The following is a 14590-nucleotide window of genomic DNA, read 5'->3' as shown; positions in this document are numbered from 1 at the left end:
GGTCTTTCAAAAGAAAAGCATGGTCCTCTGTTTTATGTTTTTTGTGTGTTTTTAAACTCTCTTTACAGAACCAGAATTCACAGAATGATGCAGACAACAAACAAACAAATACAGGTTACATTATTTTAACAAACAATATAACGCTATATTTTAAAAACAAAATAAATACATGTTATATTTTAATAAACAATCAAACAATCAAATATGGTTATTAAACGTTATATTAACAAATGTTTTGTTTAAATGTTGTATTAACAATTAAATAACATGTTTTGTTTAAGTGTTATATTAACAAACATACAATCAAACAAACATGTTTCTGTTTAAATGTTATATTAACAAATAAACAAACATGTTTTCTTTAAATTAACAAACATGTTCTTTAAATGCTATATTAACAAACAAACAAGCAAAACAATGTTTTGTTTAAATATTAGCCTATATTAACAAAGAAACAACATGTTTGTTTAAATGTTATATTAACAAACAAACAATGTTTTGTTTAAATGTTATATTAACAAACAGACAATGTTTTGTTTAAATGTTAGCCTATATTAACAAAGAAACAACATGTTTTGTTTTGTTATATTAACAAATAAACAATCATTTTTGTTTAAACGCTAAATTAACAAAGGAACAACATGGCTTGTTTAGATGTTAAATTTAACAAACAATATTTTTGTTTAAACGGTATATTAACAAACAAACATGTTTTGTTTAAATGTTATATTAACAAACAAACAAACATGTTTTGTTTAAATGTTAAATACAGAAACAAACATGTTTTGTTAAAATTTTATATTGCAGACAAACATTGTTTTGATTAAATTCTATATTAACAAACAAATAAATCTTTGTTTGTTAACAAAGCATTTTTTTTTTAAGTGTAGACTCTTAGAGAACATTCAGATGAATAATCACGGCTGTTTTTGTGTTCAGTCTCTCGTGTGTGGACTAGGCGATGTCTGAAGCCCAGCCCTTTTCCATCAGCGGCCGCCGGGTCGCACTAGCGGACAATAACTCTACTGTGAACTGACGCTCACCTCCCGTTATTCCTCACCAAATACACACAGTCAGAGCCGCGAATGATAGACAAGAGACGGGCTTCCAGGAGTTTGCGCGTCTAAAAATACACTGGGACTCGTTTCACTCATTAGTTTTTTGGGAAATCATTCTTTGCGTGGAGACAGACAGCGAGGGACCAACACACGTGTGTAAACGGGTCGGGCTCAAGCGCTCCCGGTGAAGTTTATAGACTGAAAGTCTCCTCGCTCGTGCGGATTAATCGGGATTCAAATCACTGCGAGTCAGTGGGAGGCGAAGCGGCGCGTTTTTTGTTCCCAAAGAAGATTTCATCGCTTTAAATGCAGGTAAGAAGATAACAAAACTCTGTTGATTTCAAACCTGCTGTGTATTTTAGACTTTCTGTTGTTGCGTGCTAGATTTAACCTGTTATTTATGTGAAACGCACTTAGTTCACTTTAACTTCTGTGGTTGTTGCTGATGAAATTAACTGAATAGACGCAGATTATGTCAGAGGCACAAAAATTGCCAACACCTTTTATACCCGAATAGGCTATGTCTGTCTTTTACCATATAAGTGCGCTTAATATATATGGAATATACTGTCAAAATGAACATGAATTAGCATGAAATGTCAGTAGTTGGTAATTGTGTTAGTAGTCTGTATTGTCATGTTGATGTGTAGCTGCTTTATTTAGATGGAGGAGCTCATTCAGTCTCTGAGGTTGCAGTTGGAAAGGGGTTTTGTTTTGTTGTTTTAATGTTTACACTGAGTATGTATCAGATTACCAGTTGGTATATTTATGATAAGGTGGTCAGGTTTTATGAAAACCTGTAGATCATCTGAATGAACTTGCTGTCAGGAGCAGCTGCACTTAAAGGTGCTCTCAGTCATTTTTTCTAAATGAAAAATGTAAAGCAATGAATGGTGCTCATGAGAAATATCATTAAAATGATATAAACTCGCATAATATGAAGATTCCAGCCTTCTAGATAAAGATTTGATTTGTCATGGATCAGGCCATCCCTTTCCTACCATGTTGACTTCATCTGACCAGCCAAGCATTTGACTAAAATTGCAAGTATTACTATTACTATCTCTAATAATTTGTTTAATTTATACAGAGCTTTCAGCCAGTACTTTACAAAGCAAGTAAGAAACAAGATAAACCGTTTCAATGTAAAGCAGTTGTTTAAACTTCATACAGGCCAGTAGGTGTCAGTAAAGAAAAAGTTACTGAATGCACTTTTAACAGTAATTCTCTAATACTATACGATCATCACATTCAAAGTTCGATTTCAGTTGGACTAAAAGCAGTAATCAGTCTTTTTAAAATGTCATGTGAACACTTTATTCTGACTGAAATTGTACCGATCTGGGCTGCGCTTCCCAAAAGAATCGCAAGCCTAAATAGATCGTAGAACCATTGTCTCTATGATCAACTTAGCTCACACTGCTTTGGGGAAACCCTGGTTTTTGTAAAGTCTGACTTGCGCCAAGTTTCCACTGAAATTACCCGGAACAATTCGTCCCAGGAAAACTTTTTTCCAGACCTGTTGCTGTCTGCATTTTCATTGCAGTCTAAAGTACCGTGAAGATTAGGCAAATTAGTCCGGTGACGTAGGACTGCCCGTGACTTTCCAGTTCCCACTGTATTTCGTCCTCTGCATATTGGCTTAATAAAGCCCAAACCTCGTCGCCTGTCCATCAGTCTTATTTATTAAACTCCATTGTTGATTCGAATAGCAAACAATTATTACTGCACGCACCACAGCAGACTTTTAAAAATGATGGTTTAAATAAAATGCTGCGTTAACTCAATAGTTCAGAGCCCAAGTCCCACCCCCGAAATTTCTTAAACTTTGAAAAAGTACTACCTCACGAGCAGGGACTTTCTGAGGGGGACATTTTTACCTGGAACTTCATTTAGACCCCGGTCCCTGCGGTCGAAACACACAGAGTACCACCCCAAAGTCCCTAGTTCCTGGGGAAAGTTCCTGCGGTGGAAACGTGGCTTAACAGACCTAGATAATGTGATTCAAGCTGGGCTTCATCCATATCCTGAAAGATGGAAACCGTTAATGTTTAACTACACAAACACCCACTGGAAGGTGTGAGGTACAAGAGCTTTTAATGAGCATGTATTTTAGAAGGTCATCAATCTGCCTCCCAGCATCTGTTAACTTTTGGTGCATTCTTCATCCGAGTGTTTCGATGTGTCAGGAGGTCTTAAGATGCCTTTTAACCATAAGGCACTGAACTTGACATTTTAGTGATCTGGTACATCTGCACCATCCATGCTTCAGCCAAGAAACACAAAGCAGCTTCATATTTATTGTAAAGTGTTGTGCATATTTTCATACTGGAATGAATTACTGGAATGATCTAGATTTATAACTTTTTAAAGTAAGCTACATAAAAAGATAGATTGGTCTAATTTGAATTGGAAAGCTGTATGTCTAAACTAACTGCTAGTTGGACAAACATGTTTTTTAGACAAAGTTTTAAAGGGATAGCTAGTTCACCCAAAAATGACAATTCTGTCATTAATTCCTCACCCTCATGTCGTTCCAAATCCGTAAGACCTTTGTTCATCTTCGGAACACAAATTAAGATATTTTTGATGAAATCCGAGAGCTCTCGTACCCCTCCATAGACAGCTATTTAATTAACACTTTCAAGGCCCAGAAAGGTAGCAAAAACATTGTCTCCTACGCAGTTTCCATTGCGCTTTTGAGTTCTACCGCAGCCGATGCTGTTCACGTGAGCACCATGACGCATGTGTGTTATGACGCAGGTGACGCACTGTATCTACAATGTAAACCGCATAGGAGACTGACACAGGCTAGAACAAAATTGTTGAATAAAGTCGTTATTTTTGTTTTATCGCATAAAAAGTATTCTCATTTCTTTCCAAATTAAGGTTGAACCACTGTAGTCACATGGACTATTTTAACAAAGCTACACTGTGTAACTTTTTTAGTCTATTCTAAGCTAAAAACACTTAGTTCTTTCAAAAATATATGTGCTCATTAATGTATATTTACTTCTTTCAAGTAATAAAGTATTCTCGTAAGTTTATAATATGCCATTGAAAATACATAAGGTAATGGGATCTAACGGTGGTCGCCATGTTGCCCCTCCATCTTGAAAGTACATTAGCCAAAGAGGGACATACCCGTAAATTCAAGCTTCGCCTTTGGCGTTTTAACCGGTTTTAACACTTGATGGCACTGTACAAAATTCTCTGCCTCGCGCATATGCGCGTCAACTTGTTCAGACTTGTCTGGTGCATGTGCAGAGAGTTTTCATCTCAGCAGCTCCAGTAACAGAGTTATATGGAGTTTTCCTGGCTTGTTTATTCCTCAAAAGTCTGTTTTTCCTTGTGTGGTATTTCTGTGCGTTAATAACTCCGTAAGTAATAATAGTTATTGTCATTGTAGATGTGTTTCAGAGTGTGTCATCACGTAATTCAGTTGATGTCACCTCAGAAGTATTTTTGTGTCAACATACAATAGCATAATGCTCACCTATTTTGTTATCAACAATGTTTATTCGTTTATAGAAAATATTTGATTGTAATGTATGTTGATGGAAATATGTATCAGGTCTGATCGGCATATTAACAATTGTTATACAGAGCGCACTGCAGTGCTAACGTTAAAGCGGCGCACACACTTTTGTAACCGGACACCGCTTGTTAGCAGCAGCAGCGGCAGCTCCGCTCCTTTTAATGCAGCTGCATTTAGCGCCTATATATGGTACAATAAGCTCTGGTTTACGGTTACATTATACAAATGTAACTTATAAGTATACCGGTAGTTATACAGTTCTTAACTGTGTATGTATATTTACCATCCTTATTTGTTCTCTCACAGAAACCACATTTATGTACATATCCACGCAAACCTGTTTATGCCTTGCAATTGGATGACTGAATAAACATTACTATCATCAAAGTTCACTCTGGATTAGCTGCAGTTCTTTCTAGCCGAATAATTAGGCCAGTTGAGTTCCAACGGTCCCACTGCGCACAGAATATCCCACAGGCACCGTGTCGAATGTGGACGAGGTCGAGCTGGAATTCATGTTAATCTTGGTCTAAATCGGCCACCGTATGAGTTAAAACGAAATCGGAATTGAGAGGAACAGAAACTAAAATTTACTGGATGGTCATATACCTTTTCACCACTAGATGGGGGAAAATATCACACAGTGTAGCTTTAACAATGTCTTTAATGCCTTTCTGGACCTTGAAAGTGTTAATTACATTGCTGTCTATGGATGGTTCAGAGAGCTATTGGATTTCATCAAAAATATCTTCATTTGTGTTCAGAAGATGAACGAAGGTCTTATGCTGCGTTCACACCAAACGCGAATAGAGCGTCAAAATCGCATCTAGTTTGACGCGTGAACATTTTGAATCCATTCACGCTTCCGAGGCGAATTGGATGCGCGTAGAAATCGAGCGTTTGAAGTGAAATAGACGCATGTTCAAGGCGCTCCAGGAGAAATATGTCATAAAACTAGTGATGCACCAATCATGATTTTACATGGCCGATTCCGATACCGATTTTTTTCAAGAAAACTGGCCGATTCCGATACCGATTTCCGTTTGTTTTTGTTTTTTTTGTTTTTTTACAGAATAAAAGAATTAAAGTATACATGAACAAGATGTTTATTTGGTATTTAACAGGCTAAATTGGCTTTTGGCTAATGAAAACAAGTCCGCAATCTGAAATTAACGGGAAATTGAATTGGAAATTTAAAGGCTGAAAGGTGAAATTAAAGGCAAAAACTGCATATTCTGCAATCCAAACAAAGATGTTACTTAAATCAGCATTTGTTTTTAAATTCAGTGTAAAGAAAAAAAGTCTTTACCAGTGAAATTAAATAAAACCAAAGTATATAATTGTTCCAAAATGTTAAATCAAATTAAGTCAATGTAATTTTAAGGTAAAATAAAAATTATCATCCTATAGGCTACAGAACTGATAGTATTTCATTTCAAAAGTGCATGCATGTTCTTCTTTAGGCTACAAAAATAAGTATTTCGGCTTTGTCACAAGTTAGTCTGTTTCGTTCTCATCCGATCCACCATGTGAGAAGCTGAGCTGAACAAACGCTCACTATCTACGCTTGTGCAGGGCGCGGAGAGGTAAGCTCGCGCAACTTCAGCTCGCGCAGGAAAGCGGCTCTTCATTCCCTTCAGCGTATCTCGTCTCTTCCCTCAGTTCTCCAGTTTCCGTTTGTAACACACAAGTGACATGTTCGCGAATGATTGCGATATAGGCGTATGTGCACGCGGGCGCACTTCCGGAAAAATCGGCAGAAAAATACAAAGAAAACCGGTTGCCGTTCGCGCGTTAGAAGCAAAAAACGTCCGGTTCCGGTCAACCGGTGCATCCCTACATAAAACACCACTCTGCCTCTTTTCATTTTCATTAAAAATATATATCAAGCATTAATAGCCACACAAATGTGGTCCAGGCAACTCCTACATTATATTCACTGCATGTATATTTAAATATCCTTAAAAAATAAAGTTATGAAACTTCTCTTTGCCCTCAGTCAAAACGATTTGGCAGACAACAAATTATAGATTCATGAGAGCAAAGATCGCCTGTTAGATCCACACAAGAAGAACCACTACAGGACATCAGAGCCAGCGGCAGACGCCAGAAGGGCTGGCCGAGGAAAGGCTGCTCACGCCGGGGTTTATGAGTGCTGAGCGCCCAGTGATCGCCTGGATCTCACAACGTCTCACAAAATTTCTTTTTGAAATTTCACTTTGTAGGCCAAAACGTGGAAGCTAGTTAGCATTTTAGCACTTCTGGTCCCATCGTCCCGATTTTGTTTAAATGGCTGAAATAAGGTCTATGGTGAACACAAGCTTAAGACACTTTCACGTTTTATTCTACGACATAAAATACATCAGTATTACCCCACTCGTGATTTTTTTTGTCTTGAAAAAGGTGGGGGCTGTCGGGGACATTAAACGCCATCACAGCGAACAGGTAAACTCTATCCGCTTTTACAGCCTCATTATGCTCCTAATCGTGCTCTTATAAACTATTCAAACTTTTTTTAGAGTTTGAGTTGTCGGAAGCTTAGTGATGGTGACGTTGAAGTCGAGCGACCGTGGTGTAGTTCGTTCATAGCCTACCTTTAGCTTTTTACTTCTGGCGACTGCATTTAAGCTTCAAAATTCATAAAAGTTGTGTTTATCTGTGAAAATGATCTTGATGGACAAAACGTGTGAGTATCATACACTTTTGTTGATCACAGAGCTTGTTTTTTGCGATAATCCAAAAGCCTATGTAAAAATCCTATTGGGCTTTTCTTGAGGGAACCAGTGCGAAGCTAACTGCTGGTTGGCCTACAAAGTGACGTCATATTGACAATGCAAGAGTCAAGCACTCTGTAAAGTCTCCTCCAGCACACCCCAAAGACTTTCAATGAATTTAAGGTCAGGGGCCTCATTTATAAAACTTTGCATAGGATTTGCGTCAGAAGTGGTGTACGGATAAAACATAGGACGTGCGTACGCACAGAAATATTCGGATTTATAAAACCGTGCGCACGCACATCCTACGCAGTTTTCCCTTAATAAATCACAATCAATTCTAAATGTAGCGCAGCTTTTGCGGCTTCATGTCACGCCCATAGTTGCCCATAAATAGTTTGTGAAACGCCCACAAGTTAATATTCATCGATTGCGAAATCATGGCAAATACAGAGAGGAAATCAAAAAAACGTAACTTCACTCAATGTGAAGTAGAAATTATCGTTGGCGAGGTGAAAAAGAGGAGAAAAATATTTTTTGGAGGGCACAGTGTGGGTATTAGCCTACTAATGCCAAAAAGGAACTTGAGGTGCAAAAGGTTGCAGACGCCGTAAATGCTGTAGCCTCACAACCTCGGACCGTGGCCGAAAAAAAAAAAGAAATGGTCGGACATCAAAGTCGAGGCAAAAAAGCGTCTAGCGCTCCATCGCCAGAGTGTGTCTGCCACGGGTGGGGGAAAGGGGACACCGGAGCTGACCCCTCTTGATGAGAGACTGGCGGCAATTATTGGGGAATCCCTATTAATCCCTATCCCTATTATCTACGTGGAAATGGGAAATAGTTCAGTGCAAATGTAATTTCTTGCAGCTTTCTGAATGGTTCAGACATACGTCATATGTTATTTTATCGAAAATAAAACAAACTAAAGGCATTTGCATGAATACCATGATTCCGTAGCTGATGAAGAAATTTTTTACTATGAAAACAACTTTCCACAGTGGACAATTAATACATCTATCTATCTATTTATCTATATATCTCCCTAATTATCTATCTATCTATCTGTCTATCTAATTGCATCTATATCTGCTCCGCCAGATGGACACATTGACGAGAATATCAATTTTTTACATTATTTTGTTCTGTTTACCATATTATTTATGAGGATGAATTGCATAACATGCCAATATTGTTGCAGAACATATTTCACCTTTTTTTTTTTTTTGCATTTCTGTTGTAATTTTCGTTTGATTTTGTTTGTTTTACACTGCAGATCGATCAAACGGGTGTTCGTGTAGGCTGTTAATTGCAATACTTGCTTTGTGAAGTCTTCAAGTTATTTATGAGAGGCAGTATTGCCATTTCTTTTACACAACGGTCTACAGTTTCACACACTTTCACGTGTTTCTTCCATCTGCCGACGGTGTCGCCATTTCTCATTTCACCCGTTTTTGTGCGTACGCCTGGGTCAGAGCTTGCGTGAAGGACCGCACATTTTCCCGTCAAGTTTGCTTTTTATAAATACCAATTATTGCGTAGAGAGTGGCGTACGCCTTCTTTTGTGCGTACACACCGTTTATAAATGAGGCCCCTGGACTCAGAGGTGCCGATTAATGTGTGAAAATGATTCTTCAGGCTCCCTCCCTACCATTCTTTCACAGTTTGAGGCTGATGAATCTTGACATTGTCATCCTGGAATATAGACATGATGTGTCTTCGTACATGGTTGTTTAAGAAATGAAAATCTACACACTCCATCAATTAGGTCTAGAAGAGCTGCTGCCAAATGAAGTTTAATTAACAAAGTTCGGGAGGAGCATGTTCCGGTAATCAAACCAATCAGTGCAAGAGGAAGCCGTATATATATATATATAATATAATATATAATATATATATATATATATATATATATATATATATATATATATATATATATATATATATATATATATATATATATATATATATATATATATATATATATATATATATATATATCTCTATATCCGTCTCTCACCTCTTGTCCCGAGACAAGTTTCACAGCATCCCTCCACCCCATTAGCACACTCTTGGCTGGTTTCTATCCTATCCCAGTCAAGGAGGAGGAGTACTCTGGGTTCGGGCCAAATTCTGAGCTCGGAGACCTCCCCTGGAGGGCACGCCAAATACTAATAAATTACTATATCTGATTTCATGTACGTGTAAACTTGTGAAACATATAACATGCTAGAAACATAATAATCACGGCAAACAGGGTCATATAAAGACAACACACAGCACTAAAGAAATGCAATAAATGTAACAAAAACTAGACTATAATTTGCATTACTGATAATCTAATATAATATATATAAAATATAATAATCCTTTTGCTGTTTTACCATAAAGTATGCTGTAATTCAAAGCTGTTACATGAAAAAAAACATAAATTTGACTATTTTACAGTAAAATTACATATAATGCTGTTTAGAGTTTTTCATATGGCAAGGTAATTTAGAGTTACACCAATTAACAGGTTTTAACTGTAGTATTTTTACATATTTTTTCCTGAAAAAATGAATCTTTTTTTATGTGACTGTAGCTTGGTTGTAATTTACAGCTTGACTACACAATAACCTGCTGTAGCACAATTATAACTGTGCATATTTAATGTGTGGCTGGTGCCATAGCCCACCACACACACACGCACACACACACACACACACACCCTTAGGGAGAAATGTCATGAGGAAGTTCAAATACTCCCATAGTCTCACATCCAACAAATGTTATCTTGTTGCCGGATCTCACAGATGGATAAATGGTGGGAAAGACTGCGATGGACACTTGTCTGACTGTTCATTGCACTTTTCATACTCTGTAAAGGCTTCCCATCTTCATCTGTGTTAGACTTAAGTGAGATATTCAATAATATCTCATTAATTTGACCCATCCCTTGTTGGTTTTTCCATATCCCATAGAGGAACACTTCATCGCATGCACATTTGCGCTGTTTTATCTCTTCATTATCTGCACAAAGACGTGAAAGTCAAGCCAAAAATTTTGTGGTTTAAGTAAAAAAATGCTTCTCTTGTTTCCATCTCTGGCTATGTGTTTTAGCAGAAACCTTGCTCAAAGATGGCCATCTGCTCGCTGCTTTGTAGTTTCCTTCAGCACAATATCAGATTAACCCCTCACCTCATGTTCTATGGCAGTGTGGTGTGGAGCAGAACGGGATGGTTGTAGTGTGAAACCACGGGTCTGGAGGGTGTTGGCCAGGGTTAACAGGTGGTAGCAGACATAGATCCTGAAGGGTTGTCCCTCTCATTCAAATGCTTAGCCTAAAACACTGCCTCGATGTATGTAATTTAAACTTGTGTTTGTGATATTGATTCTGTCTCTGTCAGTTGGTTCGATCAGCACTGTGTCATCAACGTATATGTGTCACTTAAAACCAAAAGATTGTATAGTGCATGCGTTCTAGTCTGTTGCTTTTAGTTTTTTTAATGCTTGGTTAAATGGTGCTCAGAGAGGAAGGTGTGAGGTACAAGAGTTTTTAATGAGCATGTATTTTAGGAGGTCATGAATCTGCTTCCCGGCATCTGTTTCGTTGTGGCAGGAGGGCTTCAGATGACTTTTAACCATAAGGCGCTGAAATAGACATTTTCATGCTTCTGCCAAGAAACACAAAGCAACCTCATATTTATTGTACAATGTTGTGATATCATACTATTTTCAACTAGTTTAGATTATGCAAGGGAGTTTTAAATGCATCACAAGACATCTAGATTTATTCTAATTCATTTTTTTTTGTACGTTAATGGTTGCATCAGTTTGTTTGCGAAAATCGATCCATTTGAACTTTCTTTACATGCACAGGCTTGTGTTTCCATACAAATAACACGATAACACAAATAATTTAAAATTGTGGTTTCCAGGCAAGGAATAGTCATAGAAAGGAATGAAATCTTGAAGTCAGTGAATTTTACTAGTTATGTTCAACACTTTACAATAACGTTTCAGTTGTTAACATTGGTTAACTACATTAGTTAACATGAACAATAAATAAAGTTAATCTCAACATTTATTTACTAACAGTGTATGAGTTACGTAATCAGATTACTTTTTTCACATGCTGAGTAAAATAACGCATTACTACTTTTAAAGTTACTTTTTCAAATAAGTAGTGAAAGTACTTTGAATGTGATGGTTATTGTAGTTTAATGTGAGCATTTACTCATATCACTTGCACAAAAACGGATTCAATATTCCTCAAAATGAATAAAATAGTGAAATACAAACCTGGAATAATGAAATGTTATATTACACTAATATACTTTATGCATTTAATCTCACGTTATTAACCAATGTCTTTGCTGCTGGCCTTCGATGATCCAAATCAATCATACAAATAAGCAAAAATGACTTTAGATAAACATTTGTTTTATTTTTTGTTTTTATTGCTGAAGTAAGAGTGTTTAACTTTCTTCTCCTGTGTCCTATTCTTCTGAGATCCAGAAAAAAAATAGATAAACAAGCAAGCCCCACTCAGGAAACGAAAAAGTAACATAGCGCATTACTTTTCATATAAAGTCACTAAGTATCACAATTAGTTACTTTTTTGGGGAACGCTAAATTGTAGCGCATTACTTTTAAAAGTAACTTTAAAAAATGTGTTTATCTTAAAAACATACATTTTAAGATCAAAAGTTGTATCTGTTAACATTAGTTAATGCACTGTGAACAAACATGAAAAGGGTAAATGCTGTAAGAATATATTGGTGATTTATGGTGCGTTAATGCATTAAGTAATGTTAACAAATGAGACCTTTTTTCAAAAATATTTAACCAGCTAGAAAAGTTTGTAAATGCAATCAAAAATATTATAAAATTAGATTAAAAAAAGGTAAATTATTGAAAATTCATTTGTAAAGGATGTGTAATACCTAAAATAATCAGACATTCTCCTTTTCCAATATTCGTTTTTTTAAAATTTCATTTATGTTTTTAACATTTTTGTTCCCTGGTCTTTCTGTCATTGTTTTTCTTAACTTGAGTAATGATTTCCAAGCCCACGCATAGAAGGGTATGCAGAACTGGAAAATGGGAAGTAGAAAAATCATTTTTAGTGTTTGTTTACAAAGGATGTGTGGGAATGTGGAATAAGCCTTGAGGTACAAAAAAAAGAGAAAGAACATGATAAATTATTCTGGATTCTAATGTTATGCCAGTGCTGCCAAGGCAAGGTCAGTTTGGACATACAGCGAATAACTTGAGGATTGGTGAGAAGATCAGATGCTCACTAATAATAAGTCTGGCAAACAGATGAAAGCTTGCAAAGAGCTTTGAAATTGGCCTGCTCTTTTGATTGTTGTTGTAGTCCAGGTCAGTTCGACCCACTGTATACCAGGACAGAGCACCTCCTAAATCCTTTAACCCACTACCATTTGCATGTTATTAAAATTAATGCAAAATGCGCTAAAAAATACCCAGAACCTTTTTAGCAAACTCAAAGCCATCTCTGGGCGATCAAGCAGAATACCATATTACGGCTCCACGATTAATCAAAATAAAATGAATAAAAATTGCGATATGGCTTGGCGCAATTATCGAATCGCAAAGGCTGTGATTTATATAAATTAATTTATGTGCTGCGTGTTTCAGAGTGAAGTGCAGCACTGTTTTTAACAAAAGGGAAGTGTTAAGGGCTCATTGTTTTTCACCAAAATAAAAGCTTGATGGTTTGAAATGTTTGACATAAATATTAGTTTTATTGTTATTTTACAGTGACATTACAATAGTATTTTTTATTTATTATTATTATTAAGGATAAAACAATTATGATCATAGTAATAATGATAAAACTAATATTTTTTATTGTTATTAGTTAGTTGTAATATTATTTTAGTCATATCGTTATATAATCACAAATTGTGCATCACTACAAACAAGCATAGCAAACCAGAAGCCTACACAAAAAAAATCATAATTAGATTACTTGTATTTTGAACTTGCTAATTCAGCGTTCTCCCTCTCTCCCTCTCCCTCTCTCCCTCTCCCTCTCCCTCTCCCTCTCCCTCTCCCTCTCCCTCTCCCTCTCCCTCTCCCTCTCCCTCTCCCTCTCCCTCTCCCTCTCCCTCTCCCTCTCCCTCTCCCTCTCCCTCTCCCTCTCCCTCTCCCTCTCCCTCTCCCTCTCCCTCTCCCTCTCCCTCTCTCTCTCTCTCTCTGTGTGTGTATTAAAAGAAAGCCCACCCGGGACTTCTCATTAGTTTTGGTCACATGTGTAAAGGCCTTGCATACCTCTCCTTTCTTCCTGTTGGGTACACTTTTACACTAACGACCCTCTAATCATCTTATATGCACAGCTATTTCGCATTTTCACTACTTTTACAGCCTATAAAACCACACTAGTTGTAATGTTTACTGTGCTTGTAACTTTTTAATTCTTTCTTAAAGAGAGATGATCCTCTGAGAATATCTATGACTTCGTAGTTCGTACACCTCTTTTCTCAATGCCCTGCTGAGAAACTAAGCCTCAAATGCTAGGCTAGTGTGCCAACATCCATCCTAGCTGTGCCCTCGCCATAAATAACCCTTTTTATTAGCGCACGGTTGAAGTGTTTACTTTACCAGAGTGAGCTTTTCCTGTATTTTTAATCTAGACTGTGGCTTGACAAGGCCCATACAGGGCCAGATATTAAGAAGCACGTGGAGAGGTGAGGACAGTTGTGGCTAGCATGATCACTTCAGGGTGGGTGATTGCTTATCCTCCGTTTATTTGAGTGAGTGTCGAATGTGTGAAAACACTTTCACTGTCTCCCACTCACACGTGCTTGTCAGTTTCTCTCCCACTGACCCACACACACCGATGTTCCTCACCATTATATATTATGCAAGTGTGGCAAGTTGTTGAGCTAAAAATATTCAGTGGTGCATATGTGCTGTGACATAAGTGTGTTTTCCTGTGGAGGCCATGTATGGAGTTTTTACGTGAGGTTTTGGTTGCTCATAAAATATGAAATGTTTTGACTGGTCGGACACCAGACTAAACTCAAATTTTGTTTATACACTTTTTCTCTTGTCCACTCTTGTTTCCCAGTTTCTTTGCCTGTAGTATCGGCTACATTTCATCCCTTGTTTTATTTCTTTTCCTGTGACATAGGATGAATAGTTCATCCAACAGTCATTTGCTCACCCTTATGCTGTTCCAAACCCCTTTTTTTCTTCATAATTTGAAATAGAATATTTTGATTTGGTTAAACTGTGTTTTATTAAAAAAAAGAGGACAATGTGAGCTAGTC

The 14590-nt window shown here is 37.0% G+C and overlaps 1 protein-coding gene across 3 annotated transcripts in view; it reads left to right on the top strand.

The window, feature by feature from the left end:
* The first annotated feature begins 1250 nt into the window (after positions 1-1250).
* plxnb1a (plexin b1a) overlaps positions 1251-14590 on the top strand; it is a 96012-nt gene continuing 82672 nt past the window's right edge. For all 3 annotated transcript variants that reach the window (XR_013815501.1, XM_079803569.1, XM_079803568.1), the window contains exon 1: positions 1251-1370. The gene's annotated coding sequence lies outside the window, so the exon portion shown is untranslated. The remainder of the gene's footprint in view (positions 1371-14590) is intronic.

The sequence above is a fragment of the Gobio gobio genome (assembly GCF_949357685.1).
Source record: "Gobio gobio genome assembly, chromosome: 21".
Lineage (NCBI taxonomy): Eukaryota > Metazoa > Chordata > Actinopteri > Cypriniformes > Gobionidae > Gobio > Gobio gobio.
The sequence above is the reverse complement of the archived record's forward strand: the minus strand, read 5'-3'. Positions and strand labels throughout refer to the sequence as shown.